The sequence below is a fragment of the Macaca nemestrina genome, chromosome 16 (assembly GCF_043159975.1).
Source record: "Macaca nemestrina isolate mMacNem1 chromosome 16, mMacNem.hap1, whole genome shotgun sequence".
NCBI classification, from domain to species: Eukaryota; Metazoa; Chordata; class Mammalia; order Primates; family Cercopithecidae; genus Macaca; species Macaca nemestrina.
In genome coordinates this window covers 8,056,801-8,082,550 of record NC_092140.1, presented here as the reverse complement: position 1 = coordinate 8,082,550, position 25,750 = coordinate 8,056,801, and the positions used below count along the sequence as shown (strand labels likewise).

The 25,750-nt window shown below is 36.5% G+C and overlaps 1 long non-coding RNA gene across 1 annotated transcript in view; it reads right to left on the bottom strand.

Moving 5' to 3' along the window:
- LOC105485338 (uncharacterized) overlaps positions 1–5,930 on the bottom strand; it is an 88,321-nt gene extending 82,391 nt beyond the window's left edge. The window contains exon 1 of the long non-coding RNA XR_989500.2: positions 5,385–5,930. This is a non-coding gene — a long non-coding RNA (uncharacterized lncRNA). The remainder of the gene's footprint in view (positions 1–5,384) is intronic.
- Positions 5,931–25,750: the final 19,820 nt, after the last annotated feature.

The following is a 25,750-nucleotide window of genomic DNA, read 5'->3' as shown; positions in this document are numbered from 1 at the left end:
CATGGTACTTCCGCAATTGAAGAAATAATAAGATTTATTGAGTGTCTATTTCATGCCAGATGCTATTTTAGGCAACTCATATATGTTACATATTCAATAATATTCCAGTATACTCAGAGGTTGTTAGTGCATTATCCCAATTTTATAAGTGAACACAGTGGAGCTTAAAAAGCTTAAATATCTTGCCCACAGTCATAGAGTTAGTATAAACATTAGTGCCAGAATTCAAATTGGATATATTTGAGCCTGAAATACACTCTTTTGCTAAGCTTCATATGGATAATCAGGTGATCATTATCAATCACAACCATTGGCTTGTTTGATCAGGTGTATCGGGTCCTTCCTATTTTATAAAGAGTAGGATGTTATATCCTTTTTTTTTTTTTTCTTTAACAAGTATCTATGAAGCACCTACCATAAGGCCCTTTTCTACTTGCTAGGACATAGTTGTGAACAAATTGAAAAGGTCTTGCTCTTATCAAATTTTTATAATAGTGGGAGTGGATGCAGTTTTATTACCTGTGATTTCTGCTCTGTCTGCAAATATTTCCAATATTGACAAAAATATATTGTATTGTATACTCTCTGGTGTACATATTTGGAAAACTACACAATCCACAAATAGTAAAAGCAACTAAAATATAGTTGTGTTTAAAGTATTTTCCCCTTGTTTCCACATCCATGAAGAAGTTGTGTATTGGCCAAATGAACTAAAAATGTCAACTCAACTATTAAAACCTACAGCACTTAGCACGAACTGTCAATTTTCAAACATGTCAAATAATGCAATGCCCAACTACATATCTTGGCCGTCTACACACTGAAAAACTGTTTAATTATGTGCATTTGTAAATAGCTAAGTTACCAATGGACCTCTAAAGTCTTAAGTTACTGAAAAAACATTTCATCTCATAGTTGCATATGAATGAATATAAGAATGAATATATTTCTACCTCTGTGATGATTGTGATAATCTTATACATCAAAATATTATGTTTTTGAACTTAAATATAATTGTTCTTGAACAACAGAAGCTATAAAGATGAAAGTTACATCTCTAATTTGTTTCCTAATTTTTAGTGTATTTAGGTTTTTTGAAAGAGTATAATACATAAAATCCATGTTAAGCGACTGTACTATATGAATAGAAAATAAATGGGTTTAAGTTAACGTTTTTACTTATCTGAATAACTCTCATGTTTGTTTCACTAACACTTCACTGGAATAAAGGATTAGAACATAGCATAAGTTCTAGGAGGACTTATGTGAATAACCCTCATGTTTATTTCATTAACACTTTGCTGGAATAAAGGATTAGAACATAATGCAAGTTCTAGGAGACCAATATGCAATATTTTTTAAGTTTTTGTTTTAGAAAACCAAGAGGATTTTCATGTTTTAATTTTATGCTTCTTTACTTTATATTGCAAATGCTGTCTTGACTTGAAAAATATCATACACTCTCTCAGACGTCAAATACTTTAACAATTGTTCCAATAATACACTGAACATATATATTAATAAATGGGCATTACAGTGAATGCATGGAAAGTAAAAGGCCACACCTGTTATCAAGTAAGCATTTTTACCAAATCCACTTGCTAGGCTCAGCATTACGCTTCTATTAGCAATCATGATCATTGGCTTTTTTGAAGTCATATTCAGTTTATCACAGTTTTTCAGTTACAACAAATCCATGATTGTAATGTACAATTCTATATAAATTCACAGGTCTGCCAAGTGCAGTGACTTATGCCTGTAATCCTAGAACTTTGGGAGGATAAGGTAGGTGGATCATTTGAGGCCAGAAGTTCAAGATCAGCCTGGCCAAAATGGTGAAACCCTGTCTCTGCTAAAAATATAAAACTTAGCCAGGCGTGGTGGTGGGTGCCTGTAATCTCAGTTACTTGGGAGGCTGAGGCAGGATAATCGCTTGAACCCGATAGGCAGAGGTTGCAATGAGCCAAGATCGCACTATTGCACTCCAGCCTGGGAGGCAGAGTGAGACTCTAATTTAGAAGAAAAAAAAAACTTGTAATCTCAGCATTTTGGGAGGCCGAGGCGGGTGGATCACCTGAGACCAGGAGTTTGAGACCAGCCTGACCAACATGGAGAAAACCCATCTCTACTAAAAATACAAAATTAGCCGAGCACGGTGGCTCACGCCTGTAATCCAAGCTATTCCCGAGGCTGACACAGGAGAATCACTTGAACCCGGGAAGCGGAAGTTGCAGTGATCCGAGATTGCACCATTGCACTCCAGCCTGGGCAACAAGAGTGAAACTCCGTCTCAAAAACTCAGTCAATCAATCACAGATCTTGCATTAATGGGGAAAGGCCCCAAATCTGTCATTTTTACATGCATTAGTAAGAATTTTAAGTGAGACTAAAGTCTCACATGAAGTAAAATGAAAATTAAAGCATTGTCTTTAACCAGAGAAGTACAAATATGGACACAATTGAGAAATATGTAAAGACAAGAAACACTTTATAAGTTGAAAATACAAGCAGAGTTTTTTGGTCTTGAAGTGGTAGGGACAGAGGTTCATGGAGGCTCTAAGGCTAAGGCATGCCACGGTAAAAAAGATGTTTTAGAAAATATTTGCCTGACTAGCAAACGGAAAATAGCAAAACAACCGGAGGAGAAAGGAATTAGGTAGTGTATTAGGCCATTCTCACATTGCTATAAAGAAATACCTGAGACCGGGTAATTGATAAAGAAAAGAGGTTTAATTGGCTCATGGCTCTGCAGGCTGTACAGGAAGCATGGCAGCATCGGCTTCTGGGGAGGCCACAGGAAACACACAGGCATGGCGGAAGGCAAAAGGGAACGAGGCACTTCATGTGGCTGGAGGAGGAAGGGTGGGGAGGTGCCACACAGTTTTAAACAACCAGGTCTGGTAAGAACTCACTATCTTTTTCATTTGTTTTTGTTGTTTTGGTTTTGGTTTTCTGAGACGGAGTCTCGCTGTGTTGCCCAGGCTGGAGTGCAGTGACACAATCTCGGCTCACTGCAAGCTCCGCCTCCCGGGTTCACGCCATTCTCCTGCCTTAGCCTCCCGAGTAGCTGGGAGGACAGGCGCCTGCCACCACTCCTGGCTTTTTTTTTTTTTTTTTTTTTTTTTGGTATTTTTAGTAGAGATGGGGTTTCACCATGTTAGCCAGGATGGCCTCCATCTCCTGACCTCGTGACCCACCTGCCTTGGCCTCCCAAAGTGATAGAATTACAGGCGTGAGCCACTGCACCCAGCCAGAACTCACTACCACAATAACAGCACCAAGGTGATGGTGCTAAACCACTCACGACGCATCCACCCCCATGATGCAATCACCTCTCACCACGCTCAGTTGCCAACATTAGGGATTATGAGTCGACATGAGCTTTGAGTGGGGACAAACCATATCAGGTGGCAATCAATGTAATAAAAGAGGCGAGAAGAGCCCGTATGAAGGTGTTAGTCCTAAAATAGGTATATCAATTCTTTACATGCACAATATTCTTAAACGATAACATTCGTACACTTGCGGATTTGGTAAAAATGCTTACCTGGTAACAGGAGTGGTCTTTGGCTTTCTGTGCGTTCATGTAATGCTCCATTTCATTGGTATGTATATAGAATGTCTTATTGGAAACACTTGTGAGAATATGTGACCTCTGAGAGAATGTATGATGTTTTTCAAGTTGTCAATACAGTATTTGCAATATAAGTTAAAGAAACATAAAATCAAAACATGGAAATGTTTTTAGGTTTTTTAAAGACTTTATAAAACCTTAAAATTGGCTTACTACTGACTGCATTTTACTCAAGAAACTTAAAACAAACAGCTACCATTAAGATGTTCCACATGTGTTTTTTCAAAAGTTCTTGTAGCTAAGCCAATAAACCAATTAGATCAACCTAAACAAATGCTTAACTTTTTGAGAATTTCCTGTATCTTGTGCATGTATAAACATTAATGGCATTATAAAAATTGTCAGAGTGGAGAAATGCAATTTAGGCAGCTGTTTGTCAAATCGAGTTTTCCTAATTTTCCATTTCCACAGGTTTCATAAAATTTTTCATGGAGGAGTATCAGTCAATTAAAAGAAAACAATGGTGTATCACCTACCATGTGAACCATAAATTGTTTTAGACACTAAAATTCTGTTTATTTATAGTAGAGTCAATTAAGTGTCATAACTCAATTTGAGAATGTACCATAAAGAAAAAAGAACTAATTTCTGTAGAAAAATGAATTTAGTTCACCATAACTTGTATACAAACACACATACTTGCCTATACACCTTCATCATTTTTGTAAAGATATACTTGATTAAAGAGTATTCTCTCTAATAGAGAAAAGTTAACAAGTTCAGAATGAAAACATTTCTTTAAATTTGGCATCATATAGCCTTTTTTGTGTTCTGTGCTTTACATTTTACAAAATACAACAACATACATAAATTTTGGTCATAACGATGACAGCCAGGATGGATGTTTCCGTGCTATCAATGAGAATGACTCCATTTCCTAATAGAGAGAATTTCAAGGGCAACTCTAGAAAACATGCACCATTTATTAATATGGGGCAATGGCCTCTAAGCATTTCTGTCACCTCTCCTCCACGCCCAAGCCCATAGCACAACTACCCAGAGTCAGGGCCTAATGCAGCACGCCAAACACATAAATTTTTTTCAAAGCTTTGCTTTTACAACATTTATGTGAATTTCAAATTTTCTGCCATATTTTTTATATAAATTATTTTCTCCACCTCTGAATCTTCCAGGAAGATGCAGTGGGTTGATCCCGTGCCTTTGAGGAAACCTGGCATGCTATGTCACATCTTGCCAGCCAAGCTAGAGAATCACTTCTATAATATTGAAAGACCAAACCCCACAAGCTAAATGAAGTAGGTACAAAAAGCATTGCCAGTCTCAAACCTCCACTTCTCTGTCTGTTACACAGGCTTCCATGTATCCTTCTAATAGTGAATGGGAAAAATATTGGAAGCAACTATCAATGGGGAGTGACCCTCATCCTCTCACCTTACCATACAAAGGGACTTTCAAGGGAGAAAAGGAAGGACCAGGAGGATAATAAAAGACCCACCAAGGAGACCAAAGAGTTGGCCTAGTATGCAAATACAAATATATGATTTCTCTCCATTCCTAGTTTTCAATTCTCACTTCTTAGTTTAAAGACACTCGGGTTTTGAGTCTTGACTCCTTAAAATGTTTATCGTGGAAGATTGAGTTGAGCCCTCGTTTTTTCTAGAGGTTGCATTATGACCACTGTCATTCCTTACATTTTGATTGTTTTTCTGTTAACATAGGGAGCATCACAATTATGAAATATATTATTTTCTGCTATGGGGAAATGAACACAATTTGGAAGCAGTCCTACCTGGAATTTTGGGAAATTGATTCTTCCTCCTTGCCCCTTTTCCCATCAGTCAGCTTGGGGTCAATGAATACCTCCACTCTGCTATGTCTTCTGCCGCCTCCTTTGTGGTACATCTGGAAGTTGCTGAATTGGATCAGGTCATTGCTTTGATAATGTTTGTCACAAGGCCCTGTTGTAAACTCTCCCAGGAAATCTTCCTCTGTGTATTTGTCTTCTCAAGTCATTACGTTGTACCACCAAGTAAATTAGACATTATGCAAAAGTACATCCGTTTATGAAATATACAGCAGATATTCAAAGATATCCTTTCCCAGTAAAAGAGAATGTCACAGGACGTTCGCACACAAAGTAACTATGTTTACTTTCATTTAAAGAACAGCAAATTCAAAACTTCATTAAATTGCCCAGGGGCATCCAACTAGGAAGTCGAAGTGCAGGTTCCAAGCCCAGGTCTAACTGAGGAAAAAAGGGATGTTTCCAGTGATGTTTACTGTCCCGTGACTTTCCGTCCCCTAGCTGCCCATCTCTGAGAATTTCAATCTTGGAATTCCCTCTCCAATGTATCCAACGTTCTCTGAATCACTCTTTCCCAGACAATGCGTCTAAGTAACAAACAAACAAACCAAAAAAGAAAAAGAAATGGTCTGTTAAGTAAGAAGCAAATCAAAAAACGTAAATCGGCCAGGCGTGGTGGGTCACGCCGGTAATCTCAGCACTTTGAGAGCCAAGGCGGGTGGACTACGAGGTCAGGAGATCGCGACCATCCTGGCTAACACGGTGAAACCCCGTCTTTACTAAAAATACAAAAAATTATCTGGGCTCGATGGCGGCCGCCTGTAGTCCCAGCTGCTCGGGAGGCTGAGGCAGGAGAATGGCGGGAACCCGGGAGGCGGAGCTTGCAGTGAGCGGAGATGGCGCCACCGCACTCCAGCCTGGGCGGCAGAGTGAGACTCTGTCTCAAAACATAAAAATAAAAAAAAATAATAAGCCTCCATACTATTTGAATATTTCCCATTTTAAATTTATTTTCTAGAAGCTGTCTGGTAAGAAATAAAAGCACTAAAATTTTGAACTTTGGGAAGTAATACTTAAATTAATTTATTTTCCTGTTCACTGTAAAACGATATTGCACTGATGCTTAAGTCTATTCCTGTCTTAGTATTACAGTATTAGTGTTTCTGAAACGTAAAGTTCAGAACTTCAAGATTATTTTTAATTTTACTTTTAAAGTTACAAAAATTTTAGAGACAGTTCTGGGGAAATTAATGAATATTTTTGGCAAAACCAAAAACAATAATAAATACAAGGACCAGGATGCAGGCAGGTATATATGGTTAGAAAGAGTTTTACTGAGCCAAAAAGCTCTGGAAAGGAGTAAGGTCACCAACTTGCTTTTAAATAATGCTGATCCAAAATTTCTGCTCTAATTAGACTTCTGAATGACAGGCTAATACTTTGAAAAACATAGAATTTCTGTAAGGTCAAAGTTGAAGCATGCTATATAGATTTAGGAAAAAAATGCTGTCTTTGTTTTTTTAAACTTGTTGGATAATAGCTTTCTTAAGAGTAACATAGCAATTTCTTTAAGCACCAAGTTGTTTTATGACAATATCTTGTTATTGATTATGTTGGTTTTATTAGTACCACTGCTGCCATTGTTATCATTATCTTTGCCATCCTGTACTATTTATTTCAATTAGTCTTTATTGAGTTCATATGGAACTTGTTCAGAGTAATGCATTATGGTTAAGTAGCTCTATGTATGTTACAATTTGGGTTGTTGCAATAACAGTATTTATGTTCTCAATGATTATCAGATTTATACAGTGTAATACTAGAGAAAATAAGAAAAACAATAAAAGGCTATTGTTTTCTGAAAGTGATGAACATAATACATAACTTTGAATATTAATTTATAAAAATTTATTATCATGTTCTTGTGTCATTGCTTCAGTCTTTAACATATATTTTCAAAAACTCTTTAAATGTGTGTGAGTGATTTTAAATTAAACTATATGCATTTTACATATTGAGTTTATATATTCATTCTCCAAAAAGTAGAAAGCAAATAGCATGGTCTGTTTTTATTACAAAGAATTTCCTAAGCCTATTGGCTCTAAACAATTATGAAACAAATCACTTACATAGTAGCACATCTAAGATCCTTTGCATGAAGAAATAAAGATTTATATTGTTTCTTGTTACCGTTTCTCAAAACCATGCATATAAACAGACATGATCTACTACATATATGTAGTATCTTAGTTTGTTATATGTGTGCCTGTTTGAGACAGTTCATTCTCCATTATTGGCTTACTGCATTAACAGACTGAAGACTTATTCATAAGAAAATGCATTCCGTATATCCAATACACAGTGATTGCAACAGCAGGCAGTCTTTAGCTACAGCTTATGTTACAAAGAACCTTTGGTGTGTAAACAGAATATATCGTTGAACTTTTAGAAAAGTATATACGTACAATGTGTTTTTCATAAACTTTTTTTTTATATTGGAAATGGAGTTAACATATTTACAACATGTCCCCATACCTTATTTTATTTGATTGCCAGAAGTTGAAATTGAACAAAATTAACGAAAGAAGGCTGAATCACAAAGCAATATGAGATGGGGGAAACTGAATGCAGGACTATGTTTCAAAATTTGTGTAGAAAGATTATATGACAAACAGAATAATTCCAAGTTATGCTAACCTATATGTTTTTAGCTTTCCCAATTCTAAGCAATAAAAAAATGTCAAATGTCTGCATTTTTCCCTTTACTTCTATAGTGAATGGCTCATGAACAGATCTTGCCGTTTACCCAAGAAGCTTGTTCATAAGTTGACTAATATGTCTAAATATAAAATTCCAAGGTGAGTTGGAGAAAATGCCACGCAAAACTCGAAAAACCCCAGATGGTCCATCCACAGTTAATTAAGTAGCAGAGCCTGAAATAGCTACGAAGCTGTGTACCCAAAGGCTGCAGTCATTTCTAGCCTCCTACAAACAGGAAACCAAAATGGTCTGAAGCTGGTACTAAGGATCTGTGACGTCATAGGGAAAAACCAGGTAGTAGTGCATATGCACCTACACACATAGTACACACAGTCCTCAGTACAGTCTAAAAGAATGATGCCAACACTCAGAGACAAAATGAGTTGGGATATGGGTAGTACAATAAAAAGTCTTCAGCACAGACCTTTAGACTTTGTCAGCATCTTTAATATTGTTAAGTGCAACTGGGATTAAGTCATTAATCTCTCCCATCTGTTCACATAATTATATAAAACAGAACTGAGTCTATGTCCCATGCCTGGATATTGCTGCCTGTAGTCACTGCTCTAGCAGTCTCCAAAACCCTCATACTAAACTGTATATATGGGGGACAATATTTAGTAATTTTCAAGGTAATATTTCATAATAACCAAGGCATACTCATTCTGCACACAAATATGCAAGTTACATAAGCTCTCTGAACCTGGAGTTCTCTGTCTGTAAAATGGTGTCATCAGTACTATAAAATAGTAATGTTGTGAGGACAAAATGAAATAATTCATGTGAGAATAGTGGCACAGAGAAAAGAATATTATGTTATGACAAAAAACATTAGCTGCTGAAATGGTAATGATGATGACCATGGTGGTGGTGTTGATAATGATGTCATAGGCACTCAACAATTTCAGTTCTTGGCACATGATACCACTCAATAAATATGTGTTGAAAGAATGAGGGAATATAACAGCATAACTCTGTGGGATAGACAGTGGTGCCATCATGTCACAAAGGATAAAGCTCATTTCCAAATGGGTTAAGTGAACAATCTCACCCCTCTAGTAGCAATCTGCTGGGCAAGCTGAGATCTTCTCATTGTATCCTGTTGTTCCATCACAATGGGCAATTTAATTTCATGGATCTGGTTTTCATTGGATCAACACAACCCATCTATTAATCAGAAATAACAGGTATTTAAATCTAAATGCAGATGAGTTAGCTAATGTCCAAAGAGGTTGAGCATTTTGCTTGAAATCATTATATATGTTTTAGGAAAAATGGTCTGTAAGCTGATTTTAGTGATGTGAGTGAGGAAGAACAGAAGAAATTGGTTCTGGCCCCGTAATTTCTGCAACCTAGGTGATGAGTCTGACCCAATGGACATCTCTGGGCAGACAGTTTTAAAAAGTGACACATTGTATTCCAAGACCTCATTATAGCTGCCATTTGGCCCTTGAGCTTGTCACATAATGATTCATACTATAAAGAGGTCTTTATTCCTTATTACTGCCTAACACTGTGAATATTCTATTTTTGCACATAAAAGCACACTATTGTGTACCTGAATGCAGCTTCTTTCTCCTTTGTTTTTTACGTTCCAATGGAAAAGTACCATAGACGTCATAAGCAGAGTGTCTCATCTGGAGTGTGGCTTTCCTCATGAGACCCTTTTGCACAATGCCTTTGAAGCAATCAATACATCTCGGTTGCCAAATGTGGACAAGAAACAGGAGAAATGGCTGTTTAACTGGCCACAAATTCATCTTTATTATAATATATTGGAACAAGAAGAATATTTCTAGTTTTCAAAGTACATATTGATAACAATACTAATAAAAATAATAATGGCTAACTTATCTCGAGTAATTAACATGAGTCAGACATTTTCTAAGTAACGTACTCCCCTACAAAAATGTTAGTACCTTGCCCTAGGTGGCACAGCTACCTAGGAGTAGAGCTGTAGTTTCAAAGCAGGTGGTCTGGCCTCAGCACTTGTGTCCTTACTCACCACAGTGTACTGTATCTGCTCATCACAGGTACTTGGGGATGCTAATCGTTCCTGTAGGTGCCCACAGTTTGGCAAGATAAAGCTCCTTCGGGCCTTCATGAAGCCCAACAATGTCTGCTAACAGATTTTATGGGAGATGGCTGTATCATATAGCCATAGATGAAACACCAATGCATTTTCTGCGGTAAAACTTCTTCTGAAGACCGTCTTTACCATGGTATTCAATATTCCTCATAAAAGATGTGTAAAAAATGCTTTCAGATTAGGCAAAAATAGTCTCTTCTGAATAATTTACCTCCTTTTATTAGAAAAGAGGAGCCATGACACTTCTGGTTTTCTGTATTTACTTTGGCTACTAGAAAGCTCAGAAAGCAGCTCTGGGTTAATTGTGGTAGGTTTACAGTGTTAAGAGTTTTGTTGTGATTATTTCCCTCTCCTATTCTTCTTTACTGAACTGTTATTTTCTTTTCAATATAATACAAGCTAAACAAATGCAATTGCTTTAATGTAAACATTTTCATCTTATTACTTATGTATTTTAATCTCAACATATTTGAAAAAAAATCTGGTCTTTTAGACAAGCAACCAAACTGGACTTTAGTGGATAATTTTATCCACTCCTCTGGTTGAAGGAATGCTGTCATTTATGATTTGCATTATTCATTGTACAGGACAGACTTACTGTTTTCTAGAATTCTCGTAAGTACAGATTTGGTTGAGAAACAAATTTAATTTGCTCTTTTATTTTTCACAAACTTATATTGCAAATTTATACTGATATATTACATACAATCCAAGGAGATAATGTCTCCTATACATTAATGAAAATATTTTTAAAGCTCACATATAAATAACCACATTGGACTATAATTATAATCTTTATTCACATCAGGCTATTAAAATAGTTGATCCTTGACAAGTAGCTCAGGGTAAAATTGACCCAAAGTCCTACTATAAAGGCTTTTTGAATAAAAAGTTGTTTTTTAAAAAAAAAAGTATGGAGAATCATTTGACAGACAACATCAAGATAAAAAGATGCTCTATTAATTTGCAAACCCAGAACCCCTTGACTCATTTAGCTCATGATATAACAAACAGAGCATCTAACATACCCATCCAAATACTCAAATGAAGAGCTCCACACACATGACCAGCAAGTGTTTTAGGTTCTCAGAGATTCCACAGATATTTCTCCCAGTTTTGTTGAGCCTTTAATTAGTGAAAATCTGAGAAAGAAAAATTACTTGTAGTGTATAATTAATCCCGTTATGTAATCTGAGAGCATTTAAAAAGAAAGAAAGAAAAGAAAGACATCTCATTAAGCATCTATTATTTTTGTTTACTTATTTATGTCATTGATAAAAATAAGGTAAGTAATACATTTAATAAAATAATACAGCTTTGTATTTTCTTCATAAATACTAATAATTCAGTTGGAAATATAGAAATTTTAAAATCCTAATATTTAAGCCTTTTTATTATGATGAAAGAGAAAGATGTGGAATCCCTAGATGGGAAAACATATCATATGGGTTGGAAGATATCTCTTCAAGCATTCTATTGCTACTCTCAACATATTTTAAACTTAATATGAGCAATGATAATTGTAGGACATAAACTATTTTCCCATTTATCTGTAATTTAATTTTAAAAAATTAAAATAACTAGAAAATATAGGGAGAAGAAGGTATTTTCCCATAGAATAATGTTCTATTACCATGTATCCAGAGGACAAGTGGAATGGTTGTAACGTGAGTGGGAGGAGAGTAAGGAAGCAGAAGAAAGAGTTGCATTAAATATTGTCATAGCAAATCATCTTCAATTTAAGAATGGTGATTTTAAAAAGAAGCTAAATACGGATACTATTTTCTTTCAGAGGAAGATCTTTGCACACTAAGAAAATTATGCATGAATCCTACTAATAAATGAACAAGGGCCCTTTTTTCATAATACTCTTGTAGAACAGTGTTTATGTCAAAAATCCTTAAAATTCAGCCAATAAAGCCCTTGGAAGTCAAAATAGAAGTATTATCAATACTACTGATGAGAGGTTACTGATGAGGTTACACTCTCATCAGTAGTATTGGGGCAATCCGCAGTATTGGTGCAAACCTTCTGAAGTCACAGGAAAAAATAAATAAATAGTAGCATATATATGTATATTGTATATATATGTGTGTGTATATGTATAATGTGTATATATACTCTATATAGTATATATGTATAATCAGCAGTATTGGTGCAACTCTTCTGAGGTCACAGGAAACAATATATATATATATTTTTTATTTTGTAGCATTTATATATACATACATATGTTACAAAAATAGGTCAACCCTTTGGTGCCATAATTATAAATGTAAACATGTTTCCTACAGAAATAGAGATATGTAAAAATATGTTGCAACAAACAGATATAATAGTGAAAAGTTGAAACAATATGAATGTGCAATAGCAGGAGTTTACTTTAATGTTCTGCATATATATAGTGCAAACAATGAATACTTTTAGCAAGGAAGAAAAAAGTGGTGACATGGAAAAATACTCATATTTTTGTGGAAAAGAAATCTAGAAAAAAATTATTAAGTATGGCCTATATTAGTTAAAATTGCATTAGCTGCTGTAATAAATAAATATTCTAGAAGGCTTCCCCAAATAGAAATGTATTTCTTAACATATAAAATCTCATTGTTAGGAGACTGTCTTTCAGGCACTCATTCTGACAGAAATGCTGCCATTTTCAACAGGGAGCTTTTTCAAGTTAATCTAGGCGACAATCCTCAGCCAGCAATGGGTGAGGGAAAGAGAGTAGAGAATAGATAATCATGCAGCATTGATTTTCCGTGTATGTTCACGTAGGTGCACACAGATATATAAATGTATTTGTTTTCTTATTTATACCTTTCTGTATTTTAAAACATTTCCATAATTTTGACATTGCTTTTATAATTAGAAAATATTAAAATATAAAAAACTAATACTGAGATTACATTGTGTACTTGGTCTACATCTTTCTCTTTTCCACCCCAAATTTACTTACCTTGAAAGTAAAGTTTTAAAGTTAGAATTACCTAACTATGGACAAATTATATTTTCTATGACTAACTTCTGTCTGAATTGAGACCCAGTTTTAAAAAGAAGAGTCAGATAGTTCATGATATAGAAAAGTCTGGTAATATGTATGAAATATCTCTAAATTATATATATACACACACGCATACATATATGTATATATATCATACATACACATATATGTATATATACCATATATATCACATCTATACATATATACATATATATATTTCAGGCACAGCTCTTTGAACCACCAATGGAACATTCCATGCGAGATGTTTACCAACAAGTTACAACTATATGTCTCTACATCTCTATTAATGTTTTCTTCGCAATATAATGGTTAAAAATGTATAAAGGAGCAGAAATAAAGGATTATAAACGTGAGAAAAGGTCTATTTTAAGGGATCAATAGGCTCCCTTTCTTTTCCCTTATGAAAAGTGCTGAGGCTCCATGAATGAGTTCCATAAATAAGTCAGAGAGAGCACAGCTTGGAAATGTACCAGACATTCAGCAGAATGAGCCACACACTAGTGGTCTTCTCAGAGCCTAGAAAGATACATCCAATCTCCATAGTCAAGAAAAATGAAGAAAGAATCTGCAACATATTTGTCCACCTGATCTTTCAGATCAAAGTACACCCAAGTCTTTTATCTCCCTTGCTTTCCTATGCAGTCCTGAAGAAAAGCAATACAATTTATTAATAGACAAGACAAGGTTGATGAGGAAGACCCAGATGGCTTGTGCTTGTATCACTTACCAGCACAACTGGTTTCTCTGTGAATTCAGGGCACAAACTGGACAGGAGAAGAGTTTCCCTTGCTAAGGCTCCTTTCTCTTGCCCTTACCATGAGCAGACGCTATGGCAGCAGCATCTCCTGGCTGCTTCCAGACATAGTAGACTTCAGGTTGGCTGATGGCTTTGGCTTTCCAACTGTCCCTCTAGATGGGGGAAGGATGACAGCACTGGGCTAGAATCTCAATCTAAGGGCTCCATTAAGGGAAGAAGAATGAAGGGAACCTGTCCTGCATGGATAATTGAGGTCATGTCTATGGCCAGGGTCTCTGTTACCTGCTGTCACTGAAGATCTTAGAGCCATGTTTTCCTTGTCATGCTTGTCACCGTCGCTGCACGTTCTGCTCTATCCAGATTCCCTCTGCATCTCAATGTATCTCCCAAACATTCCTTCATATTTCAGAAAGAACCATTCGACATTTTTTTCTCTCTTGATATTAAACATTTTATACATTTATCACCACATGTTAGAAAAGTCAACAAATGCAGAGAAACATTCCTGTAACACATTTGGGAAAGGAGTTTATCGCACTGATTTATTTTTCTTTTTGTAATCAACACTCATACATAATGCTCCTTTGCAGGGCTAGACTACTGAACAGTCAGTGGCCTAATGTGACTGTGAGTGACCTTAGGAGGCAAAGCCAGAGGACAGCCTGTGAAATAATCTGTTTCTCCAATATCAGGGATGCTACTAAGAGTTGAGTAAACAGACAGGGTTAAAAACAGTTGAAAAACAGATAGGGTGATCTATCTCCATTGCCTGAGCCAAATTATTTATAGAAACATGAATAAAAGACTAGCAAGTTAAGCAAACTGTATATTTGCATAGAATAAAATGCCAGAAACTGTTCTTTTAAAATTATTGAAAAATAATTACTGGCAGTATTGTACAATTTATTTACTGGAGAAGAAAATGAGGGTCTATGCATTTTTTAAAAGATAAGAATTTGTGCTCACTTATGACTGTCCCATATATTTTCCCCACAAGCTCTGGAGTGAGGGAGACTAATTGACTTGGCAAAAGAAACATACAACTAGGAAAACTGAAAACTACACAAAAATATGTGCTTACTTTTTAAAGTCCATTCACATTAGCTCATCCAACTTGGAGTTTTTCTTTAAAGTAGAGTTCATAAGCAAATAGATATTTAAAAGGTCCATTTTCCACATAAACATTTATCTTTCAGTAGAATTACAGAAATGTCAGCTCCTTTTTCTCTGATTTTTTGGCTATAGGTATTGGTGTGTTATTTGATGGAGAAATGAATCTGTATCTTTCTACAACTAAGTTTTGAACGAGGCCCCCAGTGTATGTTTTTGGCACCAAATACTATTTAAATCCTGGCAGATTTACATATAGCATTCAAGGTCCAATTTTCTTGCGTCTGTTCAATCATTGATGATGTTAATGTCTGAAGTTGTCAGAGACATGCATTTTAAAGTAGGGAGAAGCCAGGAGCAGCCTCATGGCTGAAGCAGGGGACTGAAAACTCAAAGCTGAGAACTCTGCTCCCTGCTCAGCCAGTGACCCAGGGTGTAGTCTCAGGCATGTCACTTAACCACTATTAATTACTTAATTGTTGTATTTGTAATAGAGGGCTTAGGGAAACATGAGGTAATATCCAACTTCAAAAAGAAAATTATGAACCCAGGTCCATTCTAAGAGGCATTTGGGTGATATTTTTGAGGTGAGTAAGGAATTGTACCTCCTGCTGCTTTTTAAGTTTCTGAGTCAATCTCTGGGTTGGACAAGGACTGGGAACGTGCTCAGTTGTATCTCCCCCGCTAGTGGTTCATTTAAGTGATGATGTATCAAAATATCTTGGTAAATCAGATCTACTTTGGGCTGAGAAAAAATTTTGGTATTTAGAAAAACATCTTAAGTAAGCCTTCCCTCTCGATTGAGAATATAGTTTACACAGCCCTCCATAGTACTACAAACTTAGACACTTTCTGTAAGAGTACAAGAAGTAATTTTTTTTAAAGATTATTAAAGTGAGGACCTGAGAGCATGAATTAGATATGAAAATCCCTATCAATCCTATTTGTCAACTTATCTGGGCTCTAGATTACCAATAAACAGGGTTTCCAGGTAAAATACAGGATTCCCAGTTAAATTTAAGTTTCAGATAAGCAAGAGATCAGCTGGGTGCAATGACTCACTGCTATAATCTCAGCACCTTGGGAGGCTGATGTGGGAGGATCACTAGAAGCCAGGAATTCGAGATTATCGTTGGAAACATGGTGAGACCCCATTTCTACAAAAAAATACAAAAATTAAGCTGGCATGATGGCATGCCTGTGGTCCCAGCTACTCAGGAGGCTGAGGCAGGAAGATCACTTGAGCCCAGGAGTTAGAGACTGCAGTGCGCTATGCTCATGTACTCCAACCTGGGTGAAAGAGCAAGACACCATCTTTAAAAAAACAAAGAACACCGGACTGTTTTTTAGTTAAGTATATCTTATGCAATGTTTGGGCCATATTTATATCAGAAAAAAAGAACGTTTATATGACATCCCAATTTAATTGGGATGCTTTTATTTTTATTTGATAAACCTGGCCATCCTTTCCATAAACCAAGCTGTCAACTTGATTCCTATTTGAGTACCTAAATTTCATCACTGCCTCTCTTCTCTTGAGGTGGCACTAGATCCTCCTCAGATGCCATGGTACTCAGCAGTTGCCTCTGTTGGAACCCTAAACAAAGCACCTTGTACCACTTTGCTTATCTGTCCTTTGCTCTCACACTGTGAAATGAGTTCTCTCAGGCAAAGACCGCATTGCATGTGTGCCATTATTTTGAAACATAGCCAGAACACCGACCAGTTCTTAAACATCATCGGTATGGGGAGATCATATACTGCCCAATGTCTTCATCATCTCACCTGCTTTCTCTGATTTTGACTCTTTCTCTCTGCAAGAAAATTGCAGACATCTGCCACAAAGAGAAACTGACCAAGAGAGCATTTCTCGCCTACAGTTTTATTACTCACCCATGGATTGATGCCAGGTGTCAAAACTATTGCAAATATTTTATTAGCATTCAGTCACAATATGAGAGGTTGAGAGTGACTTACCTTTTTGTAAATTATTTCTTATTCACATATGTAGCACATCTCTTGTAAGAATATATGAAACGCTTTGGTACCCCTCTCACCCTGTGTTTCTGAGGAGCAACCCTCAGCAGTTGTGAAGAACAGGACTTTGAAATTAGAAATGTGGATTTAAACAACACTGCTGGCTCTTCCTAATTTCTAAGGCTAGTTTCACTACCTCATTGGTCTGCTGGAGAGATTAAAAGAGATAACACTCGTGAGACACTTAGTTCATTGCCTGGCCCAAAGTAAGTAACTCAACAAATAGTAGCTGCTGTTTTTCTTAGGACAGATTCAGGATTACCTTTTTGAAATGGTGTTATTCATGTGTGTTCAAAAATGCTTTCTGGAGGAGACAAGAAAGAGGTGAAGTTAAAAGGAGAAACTTCCCGAAGTTCCAGGTTCTCCTATGAGAAGGAGTCACACACAGACACACAGAGGGTTATCTGCTGTATTAGCCCATTTTCACACTTCACACTGCTATAAATAACCACCTGAGATTGGGTTATTTTTAAAGAAAAGAGGTTTAATTGACACGTAGTTCTGCAGACTGTACAAAAAGTGTGGTTGAGGAGGCCTCAAGAAACTTACAATCATGGCGGAAGGGTGAAGGGGAAGCAAGCACCTTCTTCACATGGCAGAGGAGGCGGAAGAGCATGAAGGAGGAGGTACTATCACTTTTTAACAACCAGATCTTGTAAGAAGTCATTCTCTATCCTGAGAACAGCAAGGAAGACATCCACCCTGTGATCCAATTGCCTCCCACCAGGACCCTCCCCCAACACTGGTGATTACAATTCAACATGAGATTTGGGTGGGGACACAAATCCAAACCGTATCATCTGCCAGGTATCACGTGAGAGGAAATGAAAATAAAAACAAAGAATGGTTTAGAAGATAGAATGGCTCGGGAGTCTTATTGATCCAGGTGCTGATTGTCGTACAGTGTTGAAAAGGTGACTTAACCTTTGGGAGGCACAATGAGTTCACTGCAGAGAAAATAATATCAACCTTGTTTTAGAAAGTGAATAAGTCACATATCTATGGTGTCTAACCTAGTGTCTGCCACACACACAAGTCATTTTGTAAAGGTGATTTTTTTCTCATCTCCAGTCTTCTTAAAATATGACTCTTATGTTCTCATCTGGCCTTCAAGTTTACTTAAACTAATATTGCAGTTACTTAAACTTATGTTGTATTCCTTTGAACAGGATCTCCCTAGACTTAGTCACTCAAGCTGAGTCGAAACTCCTTGAACTTTTTGTTTTTATATACCTCAGCATATTCTGAGCTACTTTTTATCAATTTTTACACTAATATGGGGCTATAAAAGTACAAGAATCCGATCAAAACTCTTGCACATGCACATCCATGGCAGACCTCACAGATCCATCGCTGACCTCACAGAGCCCATACACTGCAATTCAACCCATCTCCTGATGAGTAGGTATCACCGACCTTCCAACAGGGAAAGCCTCTTTTCAGCTCCATCCTGACATCCGCTTGACTTATTGATTGGCTAGTTTTCAAAACTGCTTCTGTGCCATCATCCATGCCTTTCTTGCTGGCTTTGATCTCAAACTCGCCCCAACTATCTGTCTATTATATACAATAGACAATTATAAAAATAGAAGATCATTTTTCATCCCTCTTATCTCTCAATTATAGATTTTCAGAGGACTAAAAGCCAATCATGCCCAGAAAGAGCCACAGAATGAAAACAAAAAGAAAGAGAAACAGAGATCACTACACAAAATGCTTATCCTTTAAAAAGAAACTCATTTAAAAGAAAAGCAGAAAAATAATTTTCTTCCACCCCCATTTTTAGTCTTTTCCATGGAGTAATTTTCATTCTTCAGTGAATATCTTCCTGTTGTCACATTTTAGAATCTTGGTTACATTCTCTTAAGTATTTAAAAAGATGTGTTGTTTTGTTCTTGTGACGAGAGCTTTTTAAGGTAATCTCCTTACACTTGATGTAGCAAAACCAAGAAATTAATGTCTTTTGAAAAACTAGAAATAGTTCTAATTACCTCTTCATCTGAAAAGAATGACCAATTTGAGCCTACAATTTTGGCAAAGAATGTTTTCTTACTTGATTTTTTTTATAATGTACCATTTCGCATACAAGAATAATAAACAAACTCCAACAAAAATGCGTTAACAGTAAAATAAGTAATTTTGTATAGAAAAAAATGATAAAACCTCATTATTGAGTGTTTTGTATTACCTAGCATCTTCTTGACTTCTTTTAGACAATAGACACCTACGCATTCACATTGCTATAATCTGTGCAAATGACAAATTTAAGAAGGGCTTGCAAGCCCATCCAAACTTGCTGTCACAAGCCTCTGCTACTTTTTGATACAACAATCATGATCATTTTTTTCTGTACAGAATTGAGGTAATACCTTTAAGCAAGTTTTTTGTTTGGTTTTGCATGAGTTTAATATTAATATTTAACATGAATATTGGTTTTGGTTTAATATTAATAAAACAAAATTTAGTTAATAATGGTAACCATCGAAGTTTAGCAAATATTGTAACAACTGTGATTTAAAAGAAAGTACAGAATTACTGGGAAGCAAGAAATTACTGGGAATTACTGGGAAGCAAGGAAGAAAAGAATTACTGGGAAGCAAGGAAGAGAAGCAGAAGGAAAAGAAGGGAAGGAAAGGAAGAAACAGAAAGGAAAGGAAAGGAAGAAAATGTAAAAGGAAAGGAAAGAAAATGTAACCTTTTAAAAATCTCCCAGCTTCCCTTCCTGTAACTGTAGCCATTAGAATGGATACTTTCCTTTCATCTAACTTTGATCTCCCTGTGAACCATGTGCCCAGCACTATCCTTAGTGCTGGAGATAAAAAGAAATGCTCCATTCATTGTCCTTAATGAACTCACAACCTAAAAGGAGAAACAGGTATGGTCAACAAATGCTTTAGTGGGTGAGAAAATTCTAAACTCAGAAAAAAATCTAAATTTGAAATCCTTTGGAGGTATTTAGATGGACTACTCAAATCACAAGTCATCGCATGCCTTAAACCAAGATGGCAAACTCCAGAGGGTAAGTAGGCCTGTCAAGGAGACGCTGGCTGCATGCCACAGGGCAGATCTTTCTAGGAGGAAGAGTTAATGCTGTTGGTAAGATACAGGCTGTAGGAAATATTTCAGCAATATGGAAACACCATCACTAGCACAGGACATTTCAATGTAATGTTTTTCTTTGACAATAATGTTGTTTTGAGAAACAATAATTTTTCTTTCCATGTTTATAACTGTTCAAGGTATCTTATTGAGACAATGAGCATAAAACTAGTGAATATTACTTGTTTGTACGCACATACAAGACCAAGCACTCAAATAACCTTGTTTCTCATCTCTGGCCCATAAAATGCTAAAACCTCACACTCTTCACAGTTTGACTGCACAGATAAGTCAATGATTATTGTTCAGCCTTCTATGAACCAACCAGTTGAAAATGGCATTTTCTGTACCTTTTAGAAAATTAGTATTTAGGATTATGCTTTTGGAAAGAGAGAGGTCAATGACTTTCATAATTTACTTCTCATTTTTAAAAAATAAGGCACTTACCATCAGTCAAAGACTACTCATACTTCACATATGTATTTATTTACTAAGGCTGGCATACAATGTACCATAAACTCAATGGCTTAAGATGGCAGAAATGTATTTATTCTCCAACAGTTCTGCAGACAAGAAGTCTGAAATCAACGTGTTGGCCTGGTTGGGTTTTCTGGAAGGTTCTAAGACAAAATCTGTTCTATGCACTTCTCTTAGCTTCTGATTGTCACGTGCTGAGATACTACATGTTACTACTTCAACAGACCTCTTCAGGAGATTCGATTCAACCCATAACATCATGCAGTGGTTATGTCACAGTACTCTTCAAATTTGCAGAGTGATAAAACCGAATATCCAAAGCAGTAAATAGCTACGGAAGAAACAGCTGTCCTGTACATCAGGCAATATTGGGTGTTTAATGCATTGAAAAAATCAATGGAGACAGATGTCCCAATTTAGGAGTGTTCTGGTGAATGGCAGATATTTATTTCAAATCTGAAAACTTGAAGCTTTAAAATGTAATGTTAATCTAAAGCTTACAGAAGTAAAAATAAACTAATAATTTCAAAATGAAACATTTAATATATTGAATATACTACAGAATTCTACTGAAATAGAAGGGTTTTCAGTAAACTCTCAATGACGTTGCAATTGTTAAAAGTATACATACTTATTGCTCTGTGCATTCTGAGGTGGCTACTGTATGTGGTGTATTAAAAAATCCATCAAAATCTGTACAAGTTGCCTAGGGTGGCTGTAATAGTCTACCACAATTTGAGTTCTTTAGAGTAACATAAATGTGTTCTCTCATAGGTTTGAAGTCTAGAAGTTTAATATCAGGGTGTCGGCTGGGCCAGGCTTCTTCTGAGACTCTTAGCAGATTCTTTGGCTCGTCCTAGCTTCTGGTTGTGGTCTGCAGTCTTCGGTGCTCCTTGGCTTGCAACGGCATCACTCTACTCTCTGCCTCCATCACTGCATGGCCTTCTCCCTGGGTGTCTATGGCTCTTCTCTTCCTACAAAGACATCAATCATATTGAATTAGGGCCCACTTTAATCTTAACTTGATTACATCTGCAAAGATCCTATTGCCAAATGAAGTCACATTTCCACATACTGGGGATAAGGACTTCAATGTATCTTTTTGGGTAACACAATTCAACTCCTAGCAGTCTGTCCTCTGAACGGCAGTTTCCATAGGTAATCTCCTTTGTAAAAATAATATAAAAATAATGTGGCTTAAAACCTAGATGATGGGTTGATAGGTGCAGCAAACCACCATGGCATGTATATACTTATGTAACCAACCTGCACGTTCTGCACATATACCCTGAAACTTAACATAAAAATAAAAATAAAAATAAATTAAAAATTGTAAAGCAATTGAAACAAAAAATCATGTGGATTGCCTCTGAGTTGATCCCTTGATGCTTTGAGTGATGCCTTTGCAGTCAGTCAGGAGTTTCAAATTGCATTTAAGGACATTTTTCTTTTTGGTTTAAAAAAAAATGGCCTCAGCAGGGCATGGTGGCTCACGCCTGTAATCCCAGCACTTTGGGAGGCCGAGGAGAGCAGATCACAAGGTCAGGAGATCGAGATCATCCTGGCTAACACGGTGAAACCCCGTCTCTACTAAAACTACCAAAAAAAATTAGCCGGGCGAGGTGGCGGCGCCTGTGGTCCCAGCTACTCGGGAGGTTGAGGCAGGAGAATAGGAGAATGGCGTGAACCCGGGAGGCGGAGCTTGCAGTGAGCCGGGTTCGCGCCACCGCACTCCAGCCTGGGAGACAGAGCCAGAGTCTGTCTCAAAAAAAAAAAAAAAAAAAAAGGGCCTATAACCTATTTGGAACTGAGACTCTCTCTGGGATCTGCTGGCTTGGGAGAAATGCCAATTCTAGAGGTTCTCTCACATCAGCTTAGAAGGTTCTGTGTATTCATTTTATAAGTAAAACAGAAAAAAAAAAGCTGAATTGTATTTAATAAATTATATTGATAATGCCTTTTCTTTGAAATAATGAGAGACACTATAAAGGATCCACACTGCAGTTGAGAATCACTAGTACCAAAATATTTTTCTGTAGAAATAAATACTTGAATATATATTGGAAATTAAGTGATCCAAGTCTTAGATATTTTTCTTCTGATAAACTCTATTATCTATTCTTCCTTTTGCTTCAGTTGTCTATCTTAAAAAATGCTTTTAATAATGTCTGCGAGGCAGAAAAATTACCCACTCTGAAAATGGCATTATGATAAATTATTTTATTTTTCAAAGCAGCATCAAGATAAACTTGAGTAATTTTAACATACCAATTATTTTTAAAGATAAATAGAAGGGTATCTTTGAATGAATGCTAAAATTTTGAAATAAATCTCTTAATCATTTTGGACATGAATTTGAATATTCTTTTGTACAATTTTCATTTACACACCTATTAATTATTCAACAAATATCACAAAAACTATTTTTCTCAGGAGTTGAAACTTTTCTTCTCATAAATGTGGGTTTATCTTATGTAGATAAGGGGCAAAAATCTGTTATTTTCTTTTGGCCGCGAATACCCCACGCATCCCATGAAGGGGCTGATCTCATTAGATATCACAGGCTCTGTCATTAATTGTGTGACCTGGGGCCACTTCCTTAGTCACTCTGTCTCTTCTTCCATGTATTCTGAAAGAAAGGGAATTGGATTAGATTCTTTTCAAGCCATGAAATGTCAGTTTTGAAATACTTGTGGATAGTCTTGATTTACAATAACACACTTGGACAGTTCAGTATTTAGACAGAGCTTAATGAAAGGGGTGCAGAGAATGGCAGAAGCGTACAAGGCTGATTCAGGCATAAAAAATTATACAGTGAGCCAGAGAGGCACACCTGCCTTCTTTCTGGGAACAAAAAAGAAACGTGTGTGACTAACCAATAATCCACCCCAACATTTACAAGGGCGATTAATTAACTGAGAATGCATGATTCTTGAATACAAACCTGTTTTTATGCAATGTGAGTCATGCAATACAAATTAATGTTGTCTCATAGACGTGCAATTCTTGTGAGTCGATGCCAAACAGCCAGCAGTCTCCCATTGCCCCATCCTTTCTTAAAGGAGCAAAAGAAGTAGATTAGACTGCAACAAATCTCATCATTTCATGTCAAACCTGCCTCATGCTACAGCTCATCCAGCCTGTGCCACATTTTATCACTGTCACACACCCTGGCTCAGTCATTATGCCCTTAGGTGTCCAAAGGTATTTAGAAAACAACAAGACAACTTCATTAAGATTGGCACGGCACCAAAAATCCAGATGCTGAATGCAGCATGTACAAGAGGGCTGGCACAGACAAGTATCTGGCTCATTAGATGTCTAAGGTGATCAGAGCCATCAGCAGGTGTGTCCAGCACTCATCAGGGATGTGTCAACCAGTGGGCTGTGATTTAGGAGGGGGACAGTAAAATAGTACATCAGAGATGACTGTTGTTGAGGCCAGTGATGGGGACTGATTCTCGATGGTGGTTGGCAGTACCCCAATCCCTTTCTTATACATTATCTTATCTGCCCTATCATGCCCTTCAGAGTGTCTCAGATGTACTGCATCGGGATTAGCAAAGTGTTCATAGTGACCGCAGCTAGTCAGGGTTGGAACTCAGACTAGTACCAGATCCCATGATTCAGATATCTTAAACTTTCTAAACTTGTTTAGATAACACGTACTTCACCTGTAAGGTAATATACAGATACTTTAGTTTCATGTGGAAATACGTTGCCTTGATTATCTAAATATTTTAATAAAACAGGTTATCTAGATATTTTAGTAACATTCAAATTATCTAGAGAGTTGAACAAAAGTTAAATTATATAAATATTTAATAACATTTATTTGGTTTGAATTGTTATTGAAAAATTGCTTCAGTTCTCAAAATTCTGTATTAAACAAAATGAAAAAAATGGATAGAGAAAAATAGATAAATAAATTTTAGTATTGCACTCTAGATAACCTACACTGAGCCAGATAAATGGGGTGGAATTGAGACAGCAAATCATCAAGACTGAATATATCTTTGGGTAAGTTATTTGAAGCAATTAAATGATTTTCAAGAAATAGAGTCAATTTAAAGATATAATTAACACCAGGAGATAAATACATAACTTCTGTGCTACTGTTTTCCCAGTTACCTGGACAAAAGCCAATTTTACGGTATGGTCAGGGGAGGGGAGAGGGCCCGAGCTGGGTGTAGGTCTACAGGGAGACATGGACCGGAGAGTTTTTAGACTTGCATAGACTGGTGAGCTTCTAGAGATTTTGCAAGATTTCATAAAATCTTCCTGGGCTTAAGTGTTCTCACCTGTACATGAGGGTAGACATGAAACAGCTACATAAAGCACCAGCCCACAGCAGAAGCTCAGTAAGCACTACCCACACACTGACCATGGGGAGCCCAGATTTTGCAACTGGTGGGACACAAAGGTATTTCCCCCTCTGATCTTGAAGCCTTTCTCGGGTACATTATCATGCTTGGCCTTGATTGACAGTTAACTCCTTTCTCATCATGCCTTTTGATGAGCTGGTAAACTTGTTCATGCCAGCGCCGCATCTTTACCATTTTTGTTTTTGTTTTAATATTCCTGTAGCAATTCGCTGGTGCAATCAGTGACTTACAGTATATGCTCAGTAAACTGTAGTGTGGAATCATGGAATTTGTAATGTACATTTGTAACAATAAAATTATGTAAAATGATTCAATTACATTGAATTTAAACTTACACTTCTTCGCCATGTTTTTTATTCTTCATTTATGCACTGACACAAAATATAGCTTTCCCAAATAATTAGTTAGAAAGTAACTCTTCTACATCAAGGGCACATGGTAAGTCTGAAGGATTTTTTTAACATAGAGAATATATTTTCTCGTGATTCCTGAATTTAAGGCAATTAGGAATTGATATGGGGATTAGAGAAAGACAAACAGGTGAAATCACACACATGCCACTCGACCCTTAGTGTTTATTCTAGAGCACACTCAGCTCCTTGGATATTAAGTAAA